The sequence below is a fragment of the Kogia breviceps genome, chromosome 6, assembly GCF_026419965.1.
Source record: "Kogia breviceps isolate mKogBre1 chromosome 6, mKogBre1 haplotype 1, whole genome shotgun sequence".
Taxonomy (NCBI): Eukaryota; Metazoa; Chordata; class Mammalia; order Artiodactyla; family Physeteridae; genus Kogia; species Kogia breviceps.
In genome coordinates this window covers 5,561,891-5,581,250 of record NC_081315.1, presented here as the reverse complement: position 1 = coordinate 5,581,250, position 19,360 = coordinate 5,561,891, and the positions used below count along the sequence as shown (strand labels likewise).

Genomic DNA, 19,360 nt, shown 5'->3' with positions numbered 1-19,360 from the left:
TATGATATCACTTATATGTGGAATGTAAAAAAATGATACAAATGAACTTATTTACAAAACAGAAACAGACTCACAGACATAGAAAACAAACTTATGGTTACCAAAGGGGAAGTGGGAGAGGGATAAATTAGGAGTTTGGGATTAACATATACACACTACTATATATAAAATAGATAACCAAAAAGGACCTACTATATAGCACAGGGAACTCTACTCAATATTCTGTAATGACCTGTATGGGAAAAGAATCTGAAAAAGAATGGATATTTGTGTATGTATAACTGAATCACTTTGCTGTATACCTGAAACTAACACAATATTGTAAATCAGCTATAGTATAAAATAAAAATTAAATTAAAAAAACCACAAAAGCTTGGTTGTCACCTTTTACCATTCCATCAGCTGTGACCAGGGACACTGGTGTGTCCCCTCATCCTCTACCACACTTCTGAGAATGGGGTTGAAGCGTATTTTAATTCCTTAGAAATGGAGAGTTGCAAGAGATTTGTGGAAAGATTTGGGAAGACCAATTTGGATATAAGAAGCAGAATGTATGTGCAGTTTACTTCTGAAAATGGGGACTTTCAGATGGAACTGGGGAGACATCAGCCCTGGTGAATGCTCTGGTTTCCTTTCACAGGCTATGTTGCCATTCACGCTATCCTTCTCTCTAAGGCTGTTCCAATTTCCGCTGTTATTCACTCAATTTTTCTCCCCTGACTGGCTTCATCAGGTAATTTACTGGTTTTGCTCTTATATCTTTGATTTGGGACTGAATCTTCCAGCTCCAGATTTCTCCATTAACTAAATGTATTGTCTTGGAGTCACGTAGCTCACATTCCAAGGGAAGGAATCAGGCTCAGTCCTTGTTTTCCAGCCAGGTGGGACATCACAATTAGCCATAGTTGAGGGGAAGGGGCAGGGGTCAGTACTGAGAAAACACATACGCCTATTGTCTGCCTCTGCAGTGGGAATTGTGCTAGGCTTCTCTTAGAAGGAATAATGATCAGCTAGGTAATAGAAAAAAAAAATGCAATACAAAGTGCTAGTAATTTTTCACCTATTGAGTCATATGGGATGCTGTCATTTACAACTTATAGTTGCCTAATGATTAGCAGCATGAAAAAAGCTTTAACTATAATATTTTTTAAAGTAATGCTGAAAATATATTTGAAATAGATAGTGAGGTGAAATGGCAATGGATCTTAAAAAATTTGGAAATGAAACAAAATCGTATTTAACACATAGAGAGCAAACTAATGAAATAGGTATCTTTTTGTTTTAACAGGAAATTTGTAACTTCACATCTCAACAAGTAGAGAAGTGGAATATATCATTTTAATGTCATATGTAGTTTTAAAAGAAAACAAAATAAGTTCAATAGATGTTTAAGGCACTAAAATTTAGCGTTACAGTTTAAGTTAGAAGTTTTAAAGTCAAACTTTGGAGTCATATTTGATTCATCTTTCTTATATACAAGGAGTCACTAATTTATCTTAATTTATCTTAATTTTACTTTGCCAGTATTTGTAAAATCCATCCTCCCTCCCGTCCTTCCGTCCTTCCATACTTCTTTCTTTCTCCCTTTCTCCTTCTCTCCCTTTTTCTTCCCTCCCTCTCTCCTTTGTCTCTCATTTTCTTTTTTTTTTCTTACCACTTACTATCCTAATTCAGGTACCTATTAAAGCATTTTTCTCCTAATGGCCTCCTTGCATCAAGTTTTTCCCCTTATTAAGGTTAATTCTCAACACTGCCCCCAGAGGACTATTTCCAAGGTACACGTACCACTTTGTCGATTTGCTTTTAAAACAATTTTACAGCTTTAAACATTCTATAGACTCAAATTGTAACTCCAAACATATTTTAAGTCTTAGTCAGAATTTGAACTTAACCAACACGACCAGCCTCATCTTACCCTGCTTCCATGTCACAGATGTTATACATCACACTTCCTTTGACAAATATGACACAATTTCTAGACTGCATGCATTTGATCCTGTTACCCATTCTGTCCCTATGTATTTCAGTTGGCCCAAATCCCAATTAATCTTTAAAGTCCAAGTCAAATTTATTTTCCTTTGAGCAATCTTCTACAAAGCTTTCCATGCCTTCTCTCCGTGCCTTCTTCTGGACATAGTAATTTTCTTCCTCTGTTCTCATGTCTTTAATGCCTCCATTAAAGCAGTTATCATGCTCAGGCTACTACAGGTTAGATATATACATTTAGATTTGGTTTTGAAATACATGTAATTAGTATCTTTGTGCCTGTTCCCCATCTTGCATGTAGTAGATATTCAATGAAATATTGATTAAATGTCTTAACTTGATCCAAGTTTCAGTCAAAATGATCAAATTAATAGCCAGTGTCTAAATGAAATAAACTGTGAATTATTTATGTTAAAAAGGAAATAAGTGTTAAGCTTAGACCAAAAGACTAACCACTGCTCTAAAAAGAAAGACTTAAAGGTTTGTTGAAGAATTATGATTTTTATTAGGCCATTGGGTCATGTAACATTCTGATAGAATATTTACAAAAACTTTGAATAGTTCTATAGCTTACCTAATACACATTTTCTTTTATGTCTTCATAAACATTTAGGCCATCAAAAATACATTAAACTTTCATATGTACATGTACTATACAAAACCAAGTCCTTAAAGATAGGATTAATAATATTACTAAAGTAAAAAACATACATGCAAACCCCAAATGCTTTTAGTCTTTAGAAGGAAGGGGATGTTGACTTAACTATGACAAACCATTAAACTAGAGCCATTAGTGTAATTATCTGTAAAAGCTGAATAACTTAATTGTGATCAACATGTTGAAACTATTTTTAACACACATTCATGTACATTATGCACGTTTATAATGTTGGGTAGCTTTATCATGATTGATGTACTGAGATGATTTTTTTTCTTTTCTTTTCTTTTTTTTTTTTTTTTTTTTTTTTTTTTTTTTTTTTTGCGGTACGCGGGCCTCTCACCGCTGTGGCCTCTTCCGTTGCGGAGCACAGACTCCGGACTCGCAGGCTCAGCGGCCATGGCTCACGGGCCCAGCCGCTCCGCGGCACGTGGGATCCTCCCGGACCGGGGCACGAACCCGCGTCCCCTGCATCGGCAGGCGGACTCTCAGCCGCTGCGCCACCAGGGAAGCCCCTGAGATGATTTTTAACTTCATTTTATGTACCTTATCCCAAGTCTCTTAATATGATTGCATTTAACATTAAATAGATTTAATATATTAATTACATTTATGAACCGATTTATCAAAACGTAAGTGAAAAGTTTTAAAACTTGCAAGTTTTCAAATACTGAGATTTTACCGGAACATTTTCTCAAGGTGTTACTTAATTCACAGGTATCAGAGTCAGCTCAGTTGCCTGCAAACATGTAAATTCCTAGGCTTTTACCTCACTGTACATATAGACTCTGTTAAACGTGGAATTCCTATGGAATTGTGTTTTAGCAAGATCCATGTGAATTTCTTACACACATTAAAGTTTATGAATCACTGCTTATGACATGAAACACATCTTGACCTGATGGTTAACATTGTTTTTTAAATTCAAAGCATTTAAAAAATATTCTCAATGTAGCCGTGTACTCATACTGTGATTTTGGAGTGAAGGCTACTTTAATTAACGGTCACTGTTGCTATTCAGGTAAATATTTGGCTGTCTTTACTTCTGTGCTAAGGGAAATAATTTTTTCCAAAATAACAAAACAACCAAACTTCCTCACCCGACTAGACAGCTGGGATCCCCTCAGTGTGGCTGATTTTTAGGCTCAACACAAGCTTAGTGCCTTCGTTCACCTGACCTTTTGTTTTAAGCCAGCTGGAAGGAATGTAGCTGAATGAAATTTTAAAACAGATTGAAGACCCCATCCTACCTCTGAGTAAAAACTAAGCAACACATATGGACACACACACAATCACAGGCACACATGAACACATACGTATTTCTTTTTTTAATTAACTAATTTATGTTATTGGAAGATATATCATTATAAATCATTATATAGATTTTAATTTCCTTAGCCAATAAGATACCTCACATATATTATTACATTTGCCAATTTATGGGTTGATGTAATTTTATTTTCTATGATCTTTCAGAATTTTTCTCTGCTGGATAGTCTTCAAATAAACATTTTAACATTCTTGAAGGAGAAATATCTAAGTTTTGTCAAAATTAATTTTGAAGTTTGCCATTTAAAATATTGTTGATTCTTACTGTTCATCCAAAGTACTTAATGCAATATTTTTAGAGACTTACAAGTTTAAAAAATTAAGGATTTCATGCTTCAGCATTTCAGAGTATCTTTAGTTTTAGTTTCTTTTACTGTGGATGCTTGTTTTTGTACTATTTCACCCTATTGAGATTGTGTCTCAATTAGTGTAATTTCTTTCTCTCTTAAATTTTGTATTAGGTAAGATATTCAAGTAAATAAATCCTTTCTGTAGGTTTTATTTTTTCATTTATAATGTCTTTTGGCTGACTGATTTACTGCTGCAATTCTCAAAATTTTGGTCTCAGGACCTCTTTACACCAATAAAAATTCTTGAGGATATCAAAGAGCTTTTTATGGATGATAGTTATATCTATCTATATTAACCATATTATAAATTAAAACCAAAAATATTAGTGTACTTTAAAATATCAGCAAGCCCATAACAGGTTAATATAGATAAAATTTTTATAAAAAATAGCTATAATTTCCAGACCAAGATTTATTGAGAAAAGTGGTGTTATTTTACATCTCTCTTTAATGCCTGGCTTAATAGAAGAGAGCTGGATTTTCACATACACTTCTGCATTTAAACTGTTGTGATATCGCATGACAGATAGCCTCTGGAAAAATTCACTGTGTTTTTCTAGAGGGTATGAGAGTGAAAATGGCAAATAACATCTTAATATTATTACAAAAACTGATTTGACTTTGTATACTTCCCAAAAGGTCTTGGGGGCTCCAGGGTGCACTTTGAGAACTGCTGTTCTGGAGAAGCACACCTGAGCCTTCACACCTTTTATCTACCTGGAATGTTAAGGTCTAGGTAAAAGCCTCCCCATTTTTCTGTATCCTCTGTACATTTCACTGGTACCACTAAATATAACTCTTTTTATAGAGCATAGAAGTTGAGTCCCTTTCAGATATTTCATTACTGAAATTCCCAAAGGACCTCATCATTAAGATTAACTGTTTAAATAAGAAAAATCAGTCATACTATACTCCATGTAATAGCTCAATTTGCTTTTTTCATATTTCATTTTTTATGGAGTTGTAAAAGCCATATTTTCAGATAAGCATCAACAAAGAATTTATACAGAGAATAATCATGAAAGTAAAAGTTCTAAAATTTTTTTGAGGATAATTTAGTTCTATCCATGTATTTATCAATCTATCTATATTAAATAGAGCTATAATTTATGATTCTCTAAAAGTTCACGCAGTAGAAAGGCATAAAAAGCAAAAGCAAATGTATTTTCCTCCACTAACTTTCATTTTCCAGAAGTTATCACAGCTTAATATCTTGTATATTATAGAAATTATTTATGCTTGGAAGTGCCCATACATATACACATATATTTTTTATTTTTCCCTTTCTCTACTAATCTACATATTACCTATATTTCTATCTCAATCTCTCTGTTTGAGAACTTTCTGTGTAAAGGTGCTGTGATAGTTCTGATGATACAGTAGTGAGAAGAAGGGTTGGGCTTTTATTCTTAGAATACTAAATTTTACGGGCAACTATGGGTGAGATGGGAGCATGATAAAGTAAAGACTTCTGGAATGTCACTGTGGGGACCTTGGTGAACTGCTCTCCCACAGAAACAATGAAAAAATGACAAAACAACTAAAATCAGCCATTTCATAACTCGGAAAATTATCCCAACCACTGGCCAAACTGAAAATCATCTGTCCATGAGAAAATACTGAATCTTTGTAAGACACCAAGCTGGTAGTGTTTAACTTTGAGCTACCCCACTACCTCTCCACCTCTAGTTCCAGTGGTGTGGCAGCTTATGAAAGCCAGCAGCCTTGCATATGAAGATAGGAACGGATCTTTTTTGAGTTATGTTAAAAACCCCATCCTCAATATTTTCTCAGTAGCCTTGTGGAAATTATCCATTCCTAACGCGTGGTGGCTATTTAATTTCACTCAGAGCTCAGTGCAGTGCAAAAAAGCCCTTTCCCTTGGGCATAGCAGTCTCCTGGCAGCATCAAAGCTGCCAAAGGCTGTGATTTCAGCTGGAGAAACAAGAGCCTGGTCAAAAATTTAAAGGAGAAATCCAAGAGAACTAGATGACCATAGGGAGTGTTGAAAATCTCCAACATGTCCCTGGGATTGAGAAAGTTACACTCCTGTGCACGGCTTTGCCCAGGAAAGACCTGGGAAAGGAGAGGGTTCCAGTCACTCACCTCTGTCTGAACTTGACGCCCCGTGTGAACCGAGAGTCAAAGATAAGACTGTCTTGTAAGCTGCCTAAAATTTGAAGACATGCCTTCTCACACAGCTTCCCTTGACAAAGGGTGATAGACATGCTGGCAAGCATTTAAAGAATTTTCTATCTCGTCATTGGCTGACTACCAAATTATACTGACCTTGGGCTGAACCCTAGAAAGCCAGGCTTAAAAATAAAAACAAGAACTTTAAAAATGTTAGCTAAGAATTCAGTGGCCACATACTACAGGGAATAGAGAATCTATAGAGTTAGTCAGGGACAGTCATTAAAAAGATAAGCAGTAACAAGAAAAACAACAATAACAGCAACAAAAATAAGCCTTGGTGTGGAGGAAAGAAACTGATATCACAGTTGTTGTAATATAGTATCTACAATGTCCAGTTTTCAACCAAACATTATGAGATAGGAAAGTGTGCTACATACATAGGACAAAAGGCAGCCTTGCAGATGATGTCCCTTGGGAGACCCAGATATTGTACTTAATAGAAAAGGACTTTGAAGCAGCTATTGCACACATGTTCAAGGAACTAAAGGACACCATGACTAAACAATTAAAGGAAAGTATAACAATTATGTCTCCCCAAATAAGTACAATCAATAAATAGAAAAAATAATACAAGGAGTACAATATACAATAGTACTTCTTTTTGTATGGTACAAAAAATAATACAATAGTACAAGGAGAGATGAGAAAGGGACATAAACATTATTTGAAAAAATAATGGCCCAAACCTTCCCAAAAGTGATGAAAAACATTAATCTACATGTCCAAGAATCTCAACAAATTTCAAGTAAACTCAAAGAGATCCACACCGATTCACATCAGTGTCAAACTGACGAAAGTCAAAGATAAGAAAATCTTGATTGCAGAAAAAATATTATCACATACCAGGAATCTTCAATAAGATCAACAAGTGACTTCTCATGAAGGCCAGAAGGTAGAAGGATGGCAACTTCAAAGTGATGGAAAAAAACAGTCAACCAAGAATTCTATTTTCAGCAAAACCCTCATTCAATAATGTATAAATTAAGACATTCCTAGATAAACAACAACCGAGAGAACACACTGCTAGAAGACGTGCCCTACAAGAAATAGCAAAGGGAGTTCTTCAGGCTGAAATGAAGGGACAGTGAGTGGTAACTTGAATCCTCAGGAAGAAATAAAGGGCACCACTAAAGACAACCATATAGGTCAATATAAAAGCAGTATAAATGTATTTTCATTTGTAACTCTTTCCATCTCCTATATGATTTAAAAAATAATTCATAAAACGGTAATTATGAAGCTATGTTACTGGGCTTATAATGTATAAAGATATAATAGCACAAAGGATGGGGATGGGGGAAGGAACAGAGGTATATTAGAGAAAAGTTTTTGTGTAATATTGCAATTAAGTTAGTGTTAACCTGAAAGAGATTATTTTAAGTTAAGGTGCTAATTTTAATCCCTAGGCATTACAAATTTCTTATCTGAAAACATAAGATAGGAAGCTGCGTATTTGATGTTATCACATAAAAGAGCAATTACAATTTAGATCAGAGAAAAAGGGCAGTATGTTTGAAGTTACAGAAATGCAGTTTTTAACTCCATTACAAAAAAATACTTTTAATTACTAGAATTGTTTGCTAATGAAATATCTGTATACATTTAGTTTGAAGAGAGGCTGGATGATTTAGTATTATTTAGATTTGAAAATGAAAGGCCTAATACCAATGTTTTTATTACTAAGATTTAATGAGGATGAAAGAAAACATATACTGGTAGAACCTCATTAAGACAGGTTTGACATTTAAAATAAAATAGAAGAAACCCCCATGAATGTTAGATCCATGTTTACTTAACTTTCTTTAATGTTTGGAATATAAATTTCTTCTAGCCATCTTGTTTTTTTACACAGAATTTAACTTCATTTAACTGAATTGAGTTGAATTGAACGCTTTATCACCTCTGATTATGCTAATCTGAAATAGTTGATTTAAGGCAGCTACACAGATATTGTTTTAGGCATCCCTTCAACATCATGCTAGGGAGTCTCTGTAGCACTATCTTTTCTTGGTTTCTTTGTTTCCTGGATTTCAAGCTCTCCTCTTTCTTAAATTCCCCATTTTAATGGAGCATTTCTTCCTGGAGCATCCTGAAAAAGGCTTCGTGATAGGTATTTTTGCTGGTGTTGCTGAGATTTTCCATGTCTGAAAATATCTTCTTTCTGCTATTACTTTCAATTAATAAATTGGCTTAATATAGAATTCTGATTTGGAAATAATTTTTTCCTAGATTTTGAAGATAGTGTTCCACTGCCTCCTAGCTCTTATTGTTGCTCTTATATCTAATTATATTATTAATTTTAATCTTGTTCTAAAACCTAAATTTTCCTTTTTGGAGATTTTAAAGATTTTCACTTTGGTCTAGTGTTCTGAAGATTTATAATGATGTTTACTGGTTTCGTTCTAGTTTAATCCATTTGCAGGGCCATTAGTGAACCCTTTCTATCTGAAAATTGAAGTCGTTCTGAAAATGTTTCTTGCATTATTTCATTATTGATTTCTTCATTTTGCTGTTATCTTATTTTGAAACTCTTGAAATGCATTTTTGGCACCTTCTGGAATATTATTCTATTTTAAAATCACTCTCATAATTTCCTTGTCTTTCTTTATCTTTTTATTACATTTCGGAGAGATTTCCTTAGAAATCTTTATATTTCTTTCCAAATCTTTTGTTGAATTTTAATTTTTTTGGTCTATCGAAATGTAATACTAGCATTGCTTTCTTATTCTCTAAATTCTTACTTTTTGCTTTAAATCACATTTTTCTTGTTTAGTGCTTAAATAACTTACCTTTTTGAAGATGATATATATGTACTATATATTATATTTACATATATATATATTTGAAATTTCCCTCTTCCTCTTTAGTTTCTGCTTTTCCAATTGTTTTTGTTTTGTTCTCTATATATTATAGGTTTTCTTCAAATATCTGATACTATTTTATTTTCTGCTTATATCTATGAGTGAGAGAGTCAAGTGCTGATTGAGGCCTGATTGTGTGCATATTGACTGGGTTTTTATCAAAAGGTAATCAGACTGGATGGTTCATTGACTATCTCCCAATTTCATTATCTTTAGATACTGCTCTCATGGTGTAACTGGGCAGGACCCTATGAGGCCTTCCCAGAATAGACCCCACCACCATGTCCTCTGCCTGCCTTTTGTCTGTAGAAAAACTGTAGTCAAAGAATACATTTAATCAGAGAAGTGAGAAAATGCAGAAAGAAAACAGTCAAGCGACTGTCAAGCGAGACAAAATAATAATACTTTAGCCATTAAACAAAGTCAAGAACCTTTAGTTCTTCCTCAAGGACTATAGATAATATTCTGAGCCGTGTCCTTTGAGCTGCTTTGCAGATACTGAAACCGCACCAGGTGGAAGAAGTTAACTGTGTGCTGCCCACAAGCAAGTAGAGCCCAGACCTGTTGGTACCAGAAGGTTAATGATGCTGGCTCCCGATTACCTCACCTCCGACCAATCAGAAGAATGTCCATGAGCTGACCACGCCCTGCTCCTTGAACACTATAAGACTCCTAACTACCCTCTCGGGGGGGACACACAGTCTTGAAGGAATTAGCCCACTGTGGCCCCCTCTGCCTGGCAAAGCAATAAAGTTATTTCTTTCTACTTCACCCAAAACTCTGTCTTTGAGATTTAATCCAGCCCCAGTGTACAGAGGCAGAATTTTGGCAGTAGCCTGGTCATGTTCTTATCTCTGATCTGCTGTGGGAGCTGGTACAAGCCTGGTGGCCAGAATTCTGGGTATCAGTTCTGGGCATCTAGTTCATGGAGGTCTCTATGTTTACTTGGTAACCGTTTAGTATTTTGCTGTCAACTATGGCTGACAGTCCCCAGTGCTGCGATCCTCTGTTCTTTTTTTAAATTTTTTTAATTTATTTTTTTGGCTGTATTGTGTCTTCATTGCTGCGCACGGGCTTTGTCTAGTTGCGGCGAGCGGGGGCTACTCTTCGTTGCGGTGCGCGGGCTTCTCATCGCAGTGGCTTCTCTTGTTGTGGAGCACGGGCTCTAGGTGCGTGGGCTTCAGTAGTTGTGGCTCATGGGCCCTAGAGTTCAGGCTCAGTGGTTGTGGCGCACGGGCTTACTTGCCCCACAGCACGTGGGATCTTCCCGGACCAGGGCTCGAACCCGTGTCCCCTGCATTGGCAGGTGGATTCTTAACCACTGCACCACCAGGGAAGCCCCTGATCCTCTGTTTTAATCTCTCTAGAAGATAACTCTTTGGGCTTCTGCCTCCATGTAGGGTGGAGGACTTTATTCAGACACACGGAGTAGGAAGGATATTTAAGAATCTGAATGTTCCTAGAGTCTTTAACCAGTCCTGCTGTTTTCCGTGGTACCATTCCAGAGGTAGCTGGTGCTAGGTCCCTGAGATTCCACAGTGTTGATGGGCTGAGTCTCTGATTTCCACACTGCAGGCTTACAAGTTAGTTACCCATCCATTTGCTTTTCAGATATTAAAATTTTATTTAAACTCTTTTTAAACCTTTTAAAATTCCTTTTTCAGTAATTTTTGTAGATGGTGGGAGAGAGTGAAAGGGACGTTGAACGTTTGATCTGCCAGATTTTAATCAAAAGCTCAGGGGGTTTGTTTTGTTTTTCTTTAGAAATGCTACTAATGCTAAAGTTTATATAATTGAATTAGAGGACACTGTGAAATGAATAAATAGCTTGTTCTCTCTCTCTCTTTTTAACAAATGAAGAAATTTAAGCTCAAAGAATTTATCTGAGTTTGCAAGATCGTACAGCATGTGCGGTGGAGCTAGAATTGAAACCCCAGCAATACTGTTTAACGGGACTGTAATAAAGAACCTTATAAATGAGGTGTTAGCCAGGGTAATGTCGGCTGCTGTAAGAAACAACCAATGTGTGCAATGGCTTAACTACAATAAATGTTTATTTCTTGTGCATCCAAATTCATAACAAGTGCTGCTGAATTGTAACCCAGCAGGACCCTATGGGGCCTTCCCAGGACAGACCCCTCCCGTATACCCTCTGCTGTAGCTCCTCTGAAGGATCTAGATAATGGTATCAGACGCCCATTTCCTGAGTTGTTTTACAGATGCTAAAACCCACAGCAAATGGAAGAAACTAACCACCTCATGATACTGAGCACGAAGCCCCCAGACCTCCTGGCGCCTAGGGATCGACAATGTTAATCCCTGTGACACCACCCTGTGACCTCACCATCAACCAGTCACAGAACTGGGCACCAGCTGATCACACCCCCTCCCTCACACTGCCATTAAAAATGCTTTCCTGAAACCCATCGCGGAGTTTGGGGTTTTTCAGCACTAGCTGTCCTGGACGCCTTGCTTGGCACCTGCAATAAACGCTGCGCTACCCTTCACCACAACCTGGTGTCAGTAGACTGGCTTTACGCCACACAGGCGAGCAGACCCAAGTTTGGTTCAGTCATGGAACTATAGGCCTCTCTTCCAAGTAGTGATTCACGGCTCAGGCTTACTCTGTTTTATGCCTCTGGTCTCCTCAAACTGTGTCTCTCAAGTCTTCTCCGCTCACTCCATCGAGACTGGGTGAAAGACAGTGGAGAAGGCACGCTTCTCCTTGACTAGCTTCACCACTGCTCTGACACCCTCTCTTCTTACTGAGAAGTTTGTACATGGTCAAACTTAACCTTGAGGGATGCTGAAAAATGTAGCCTTGCTCTGTGCCAGGAAGGAGAAATATGCCTGTTGAACGGCTAAAAAATACTCCACGCCCACTCGCCCCCCAGTATCCACACGTCTCTTTTTCTACACATGATTAGAAAATAGCAGGACCAGTTTTAATCTGGGTGTGTGAATCCAGTGTCCATGCCAATCCATTGGTGACACCAAGATACTTTCTCTCTGGTATGATAAGGTAACACTGACTTTTACTGTTGTAATAGGGAAGAAACTTTGTATTCTATTATAAGTTAATCACTGAAGGCAGGTTGCCTATAAGCTTAAATTATACATAATGGCCCATCTCTGGAAACCCTGCTTCCCAGGTCATGAGCATTAAGCTAAAATACCTTTGTTCAGGTCACAGGAAACATCCCGACCAGGCCCACCTGTGAATGCCTGCAGGGAGGAAGAAATGAACACGTCTCCTCCAGAGGCTGATGGGAACCAGGAAGTGTTTGACTTTACTCCCTCCCCTTTTAGTATAAAAAGGTCCTGAATTCTAACTCGGGGAAGATGGTTCTTTGGGACACGAGTCCACCATGCTCTTGGTCTGCGGGCTTTATGAATAAAGTCGCTATTCCTTGTCCCAGCAACTCATCTCTCGATTGTTGGCCTGTCGTGCGGTGAGCGCTATGAGTTTAGACTCAGTAACACTGTCAGAAAAAATGATTAAACTCTTTAGTCTTTACATTTTACTTAAATTTCCTAAAATGCATTTCCTGTATTTGTGTGTAAAGGGTTCAGTGCCACTGAGAGGCAATACTAAGGGTTCCAGAGTTAGACTCTGTGGGTTTGAATCCTGGCTCCATGATTTACAGCTGTGTGGCAGGTGAGGCAACCCAGCCTCCCGTGCACCTGTAAACTAGGACGGATGGTGCCTGTCTCCCAGTTGTTGTGAGAAATATTAGTTAACAGTCAAGTGCACAATGCCTGACATGCAGAAAGCCCTCAATAAATGTTAACCACTATTCACTTTTAGTAATTCATTCACTTAGTATATTAATAGCAAGGAGCTCTTTGCCATAGCAAAAGCAAAATTCCTGGAATTTCTCATAATTCATTCATCCTGAAGGCAGGATGTTCATGGTTCATCAGGAAAACCCTCACGGTCTTCCAGAGAGTTGTGGTCTTTATTTCTTTTAATAATTATTTTTATTGTTTATGTATTTATTTATTTATTTAGGCTGTGCCATGTGGGATCTTAGTTCCCCAACTAGGGTTTGAACCCCTGCCCCCTGCATTAGGAGCTCGGAGTCTTAACCACTGGACCGCCAGGGAAGTCCCATGGTCTTTATTTTTAAAGGACAAGGAAAAACAAGGACCCAAACTATTAACAGCATGTTCTCAGGTACTGGGACTTCTGGTGATTTTTTGCATTCTATGCATTTGATAAAATGAGCATGCATTGCATTCTTTTTTACATTTATATTGGCAAAACAGTTAACATATTTGATATTATTATATTATTCTCTAGTGAGGTCCTCACAGTCTACTGAAGTAACTTTTTTGGTGTTATTATAAGATCCTACAGGTGTCAGATCTATTGATGAGCTTGTGGGAAGAGACCACAATGCCAATAATCTGTGCATGAGTGTGTGTGTGTGTGTGTGTGTGTGTGTGGTGCCTATATATTGCAAATATTTGAACATATGGGATAGAATGTTGCAAGTGTACTGAATTCGGGCATAACATCTTCTTCCTTTCATGATTGAGTTCTTAAGTAAGATGCTGTGTTTTGAGGGGAGACAAATGTTGAGGGAGAGGACTTAGTGAAGGAACATTTGTTACAGATACCTTCCATGCAACTACTTTACTCCTGTGTTCTCTCACTCTGTCTCTTGCCCAAGGGGAAAAATAACAGCTCGCAGCTTTCCACTTAATCTTTTTCCCTGTGAACTTGTCTGATGGATGACTGGAAAATGTGGGTGCTGCTAGGGCATTGGCTATGAATCCTCAGCTAATAAACTCTGTCCTAGGAGAGATTGTTATTTTAAGTTTATGAAGTTTTTTAAGTTTAAGATTTTTTTAAGTTTATTTTTTAGAACAGTTTTATATTTACAAAATAATTGCAGAATTTCTATAAACCCCACACCCAATTTCTGCTATTATTAACATCTAACATTAGTATGGTACATTTGGTTTTTGTTTTTAAGTTTCTTTTTTCTTCTTGAATTTTATTCTATTTATTTTTTTATACACCAGGTTCTTATTAGTTATCCATTTTATAGCCATAAGTGTATACATGTCAATCCCAATCTCCCAATTCATCACCCCCCCCCCCCCCACTTGGTATCCATGTTTGTTCTCTATATCTGTGTCTGTATTTCTGCCTTGCAAACTGGTTCATTTGTACCATTAGGGGAGATTTTTTTTTTTTTTTTTTTGTGGTATGTGGGCCTCTCACTGTTGTGGCCTCTCCCATTGCGGACCACAGGCTCCGGACGCGCAGGCGCAGCGGCCATGGCTCACGGGCCCAGCCGCTCCGCGGCACGTGGGATCTTCCCGGACCGGGGCACGAACCCGTGTCCCCTGCATCGGCAGGCGGATTCTCAACCACTGCGCCACCAGGGAAGCCCTAGGGGAGATTTTTGACAAAGACATCAGGTCGTATTCTTCATACTTAGTCTGAATCTCTAAAGTTCAGAGATGAGAGGGTCAGCGTCTATTATACATTCAGTATGCAGAGAACTAATTAAGATACTGGATAAGGACAGTCCATTGGGAGCTAGTTTTTATTACAAATGGGTTCATATGAAAATGTTAAATAAGACGTGTATGCTCATTAAGCTAAATCCAGTCTCTCTAGAGACATTGTTGTTTTTAGAAAAGCAAAAGTCAGAGTTATGTATATCCCACTTAAGGATAATTTCTGTTTATTTAAAAAATCACTTCTGTCTTTGAAAGGTTTTGAGTCAGGTGGCATAGCGAGCGACTCTCCAATTTTTGGTATGCTTTTCTCTTAATTCCTCCTCTCACCATTCAGAGCTGTTTTCTACTGCTTTTGGAAGTGTGAAGTAGTGCTTAAGAAACTGAATCTTAAGTTAGATAATTAGACAACTCAAACCCTGACTCAGCCGAATACCAGCTGTGTATCCCTAGGAAGTGATCTCGCGTTTCTGAACCTCAGTTCCCTCTTCTGTAAAATGTGGATGGTAGAATGCTCACAGGTGCTTAGGACAAAATGGGATAATGCAGGCAAGATAACAGTTGGTGTCAGACCTTCAGGCTTTTCTGTTCTTCCCCTGAATCTAAAGAGATACAAAAAGCTGCTTTTCTCATCTGTCAATTTGTAAATATCTTAACCTTTCAAAAAGCGCTATCCTGGTAATTCCCTGGCGTTCCAGTGGTTAGGACTCCGCACTTTGACTGCCAAGGGCCCAGGTTAAATCCCTGGTCAGGGAACTAAGATCTCACAAACCGCGTGGTGTGGCCAGAAAAACAAAAAACCAAAAAGGGCTGTCCAGCCCAGGCCCTCTCCTCTGCTCTCCTCTCCTATGAGCCCAGAATTAGAATAACTCTCTTGTCTGGATAGGAATGACATTTCAGCCTTATTTCCAACTTGTACCTGATGTTCAGTAAAATTATTTCTCTCCTTCCTCTGCTTTTCCTGGTCTCTCCTCCCACATGCTTCACCACCAGATCCACTGGAAGATACACATCCTTAAGACCCAGCTCAAATTCCAGCTGCTCCAAAAATATTGTCTTTTCGAACTAAATGCGTACTCTTCTTTCTGTCTTGTAAGACTTGCATGTTACTTGTGTTTGTTTATGTATCTTCTTTCTACTATGAAATTACTTCTGATCTTTTCATGCCTGGTATTATGTACTTCACATGGTGGAAATAATTTAACATTTGTTAATTATCTAGATAACTTTATAATTTGTTAGGTGAGTGAATGAACAAATGCATTAAAAAATAAATATACCATAATAAATGTCTTTATTGGTTTCTATATACACTTGGCCCATAATCTTAATTACTGAAGGGTAAATATATTCAGTTAACCAAAAATTTTGGTACAGTTGATTTAAACCCTGCACATCTAGAGTCAGGGGCTGACAGAACCAGTCTCAGAGCTGGACACACGGCTCTCTGTTGCAGCATAATCACCGAGAAGTCATTCACCTTTCACGCGACCGTTTTCACTTAGGGGGAAATCCTGAGTGAAAGCAGGCGGTCCCACCTACAGGCCAATGTATCATTATTAGAGAGTTTGCTTTGTTTTGCTGAAATCGGTTTCGCTTCCTCTCATTCATCTTCATTCATTTGGTGTCTGTCTTGTGCTGCACATTCTGTTTCACAAAATAATATTTCCTTTAGAGTAGTTACGTGATCACTGTACTATCAACCTCAGACTTTCAATTTCCTATGTTCACTGTGAGTGTGCCATCTGTAAGGCTGCTAAGGATTTTTTTTTTTTTTTTTTTTTGCGGTGCACGGGCCTCTCACTGCTGCAGCCTCTCCCGTCGCGGAGCACAGGCTTCGGACGCGCAGGCGCAGCGGCCACGGCTCACGGGCCCAGCCGCCCCGCGGCACGTGGGATCCTCCCGGACCGGGGCGCGAACCCGCGTCCCCCGCATCGGCAGGCGGACTCTCAACCACTGCGCCACCAGGGGAGCCCCCTGCTAAGGATTTTATTGTCAAAGAAGAATGGTAGCATAATAACATTTAGGTAATAATGCTTTGGGCTAAGTCAATACACCATGAGTGGAATAGAATTGCCCTATGCATTGCTGATTGTTGTTCTTTTGTTAAGTATAAATAAAAGATGATTGTTGTGTTTTCTTTCCATGCCATATTTCAGTCTCAGCTAGTGCTTCTTTATGTCATCTTTCTGTCTTTTGTATAGGAACCTTTATTTCTGAACTTTTCCTGTTAAGAGCATGCCCATACTTTCCTGCTGCATCTGAATCGTGGTATTTGATGATCTTATTTTAACACCTTATCTTGAACCTAGCGTCAAGGACCAGCTGTTGCAAGATCAAGACCTAGACTACCTGCTAAGGTACTGTGTCTTTATGATTTTCAGTTTAAGGCTTATATCTGAAGCAAATTCTCCCTCCCTATCACATCTTGATAGATAAGCCATATCTCCCCATATTAGAATATAATGCGGCTCATGTCATAACTCCGTTTTAAACTATTCTATTTGGGAAGCCCTCAAAAGTACCCCTCCTCTCATAATTTTGAGTATGGGGTAAAGTCTACATTTCCATAGACCATCCTAACGGTACCCCCTAAACTTGGTGAAGATACACTGACCGTTTTCCCATAGCATAATAGTAAACAAATAGACAACGAGCTTTGCTTATATAAGCATCACTGTCACGGTCAGGGAATGCCTGTTATCCGTAGGAAGAAGCCGAACTCCGGAGCACAGCACACCAGCCGGTCCTCTGTCCGAACCTCACCGATCTCTCCCTCCTAAGAGGGGCCATTTCTTCCAAGTCACGCTTTCATCTTGTCATGTTGGATTAGTTGGTTTCCCATGTGGTCTTAAAACTTCTTTTCTACCACAGTTTTGAACATGTAATTTCCCCCCTTTTCTTCCAGGGAAATTCCTATGTCAGTCTCTGTAGAACTGTTCAGAACCACACGTTTCAGGATTTAATTCATTCCATATACATCCATTAGCTGTTGCTATGTACCAGTTACTGTACTAATAAGTGTAGTATTCAGACAGGCAGTTCTTCCCTCCGAAAGTGTTTGTACTATGGAGAGAGAGGCATGGAATAACGTCCTAGTGCCTTAGCAGGTGGCTGTGTGGGTGACAGGAGGACTTGATATACCATATTGCATGACCTGCTAGTTGCTAGTTTGTATCTCTGGTGTCCCGTTTGGGCAGTGAGTTCTGTGTTTTACCTATTTCTACATTTACAATGTCAGAATCATTGTAGGGGCTCAGGAAACGTTATTGAATGAAAAAAAAACTTAATATCTTTTAGGGATTTATGTATTCCTAATAAATTATGTCCGAAAGTCCACTTATCTATTCGTCTGACAAGAAACATGGCCAGAAACAATTAATTACTTAATAATTAAAACAGAAGCAGAAAACATTTATCTGTCTGGCATTTTTGCTGTTTTGTTAAGATACTAATTAATTTTTACTTTTATTTTAGTTTTCTCTTTTTTCTTTTGTTCATTAGATAGAAATATCTCATGTTTTGAGCAGGAGTTAATTGTAAACTACTTTTTCTGAAGAAGTTTTATATAGTCTATTTGATCTTACCATTAAGAAAGCACCACTGACGTTTTCATGCAGTAATTGAACCCCTCAGACTCCAGGCTCACCTGTTTGTTTGTGAATTTTTAGCTTTTTTTTTTTTTTTTTTTTTACATAAAGCATGTTATTGTTTCCTAGGTATGTTCATTAATGTAAAGGTTGAGCTATACTTTCTCTATGTAAATAAGCCCTATATTACAAACCCAAATGCTGTAGATCTGAGGGGCAAATGAATTAACTATACCCAGAAGCAAGTGGGTCTTTAGCAGCAATAGCAGAAATCAGCAAAATCACGCTTTTTGGATATGTGCTATTTCCATAATATCTCCAGGCAACCATTAAGATCTAGTTATAGATTGTCTTATGAATGTTTTGATAAACACATGGCTTGTGTTTGAGTCTATGTGTGTGGTGGACAGTTTGAGGGCACCTCAGACGTAGTATCTAAATGCTCTGGGCCCTGCTCCCATGCCTCGTGGTTCATTTATAGGATCCAAACACCGAATGATGATGTTCTGTCAGCTTGGGATATTCCAGGAAACTTCAGAAGTGATTTTGTACCTCTTGAGTGCAAAGCATTAATACATTTCCTTTAACAGACTCTCACATCTTTTGAATAACAAGGTCAGCTGATTAAATTATACAGAGACAAGGATACAGTCCTTAGAGGGTGACATTGCCTTCTGCCTGGGATAAGGGGTAGGAGAAAGAGAAGACCTGAAGCTCTTTGGCTTGTAAATACAATTAACCTTGTTTAGGAAAAATAGGTGACTGGTCTTTGCCCTCATGGCAGTTACCCTATTGCAAATTTCTTCTCTCTTCTAGACCGACCTTAGAATTTGCTGTCGCCTGATTTCACATGTGAAATTTTAGGGAAAAACCGAAATGTGTCTTATCTTGTGCTGAAGCAGGTCTGAAAGCAAC

The 19,360-nt window shown here is 38.0% G+C and overlaps 1 protein-coding gene across 2 annotated transcripts in view; it reads left to right on the top strand.

Moving 5' to 3' along the window:
- Positions 1 to 19,360, top strand: part of NAF1 (nuclear assembly factor 1 ribonucleoprotein) — a 291,086-nt gene that overhangs the window by 203,318 nt on the left and 68,408 nt on the right. The gene's annotated exons all lie outside the window — the stretch shown is intronic.